Source organism: Penaeus monodon, unplaced genomic scaffold (genome assembly GCF_015228065.2).
Source record: "Penaeus monodon isolate SGIC_2016 unplaced genomic scaffold, NSTDA_Pmon_1 PmonScaffold_46, whole genome shotgun sequence".
Classification (NCBI taxonomy): domain Eukaryota; kingdom Metazoa; phylum Arthropoda; class Malacostraca; order Decapoda; family Penaeidae; genus Penaeus; species Penaeus monodon.
This window is the reverse complement of record NW_023659441.1, coordinates 471,141-472,849: the sequence shown is the minus strand read 5'-3', so window position 1 is coordinate 472,849 and position 1,709 is coordinate 471,141.

Below are 1,709 nucleotides of genomic sequence, written 5' to 3'. Positions count from 1 at the left end.
TAAAAATAATAATGTAAAAATAACAAAAATAATATAATAACAATATTAAAAAATTGGTATTATCAAAATTTTACTTATATTTTCATTATTATTAACATTGCAATATATTTTTTGGCAATAATACTAATAATTAACGTAAAATATAAAAATTTAATAATTAATAATGATAAAAATAATAAAATAATATAATAAAAAATAAAAATAATAATAATGATGATGATAAAATAATAAAAATAATGAAAATATAATAATATCAATACTCATCAAATGATTCAAATTTTTTTTTATTCTATTTTTGTCATGTTTAATAAATTATCATTTTTACCCCAATAATTGCCAGAATCATCAAAAAGGGAAAAAAAACGTCTTTTTGGGGATTTACTCTCTGAGGCATTTTTCGCTAGATTTTGCCGCTCTTCGATTTTGGGTTTTTTTTTCTATTACTTTTTTTTTTATTATAGGCCCCCAATTTCCCTTTTTTACAATTTTTTTTAAAAAATATATTTTTTTTATCTTATCTCATCATTATCATCATTTCAAATATTGCAGTTTTTATCGTCATTTTTGCAATTATTTCATCATTATTGAATTATTATCATTATAATGTGAAAATAATTGCAATAAGAGATAATAATTGCAAAAATGAGTAATGTGAGATAACGATAAAAGATGTTTAATAACAGGAATGGGTCCATATATAAAAAAAAAAAAAAGGGAAAAAGAAAAAAAACCCTAAAAAGCGAAAAACGGCAAAAACTAGCCATTCTTGAGATGACTCCAAAACGACTTTTTTTTCCATTCTTTTGATGATTCTGGCAATTATTTGGGAATAAAAAAAAATTACAAGAATTCTATTAAGCTAATAATAATGATGAAAAAAGTGAAAATAAAGAGAATTGGAAACATTTGATGATTAAAATATTATTATTTTATTTTTAATCATTTTTATCATTTTTATTTTATATTTTATTACTATTTTTATTATATCATTAATTTTAATTATGATTATTATTACTTTTAAGTATAATATTATTCCCAAAAAATATATTAAAACTGAATAATAAACAATAAAAAAATAGTATGTATGATTAAAAAATACAAATTGTTTTAATATTGTTATTAATTATTATTGCTTTTATTATCATTTTTTTAATTTTTTACTGGTATTTAAAATTGTAAAAATAATAATTTAACAGTAAAAATTACAGTAATAACAAATTTTAAATTAAAAAATGATATAAAAAATTATTCAAAACGTTATTTTTGTCATTTTTATTTTTATTCTTTTATTTTTGTTTTTTGTTTTTGAATATTTTAAAAATTTTTATAACTGCAAAAATTGCAAAAAAATGATAAAAATTTTCAATAATGGTGATAATAATTGCAATAATGATAAATAATTCCCCAATAATGATGAGAATAATTGTAAAAATAATGATAAAATTTGCAAAATGATGAAAATATATAATGTGATTATAAGGTAATAATGATAAATTTCAGTAATAAGATTATAATAAAAGGAAAGGGTCCATATATAATGAAAAAAAAGGAAAAAAAAAAACCCCAAAAAGTCAAAAGAGGGGCAAAATCTAGCGAAAATAGCCTTTTTAGGTGACTCCCAAATAAGTTTTTTTTTTTTCCCTTCATTTAAAACTGGAATATTATGGGGAACCCCGAATTCTATTAAACATGACAAAAATGGATAAAAG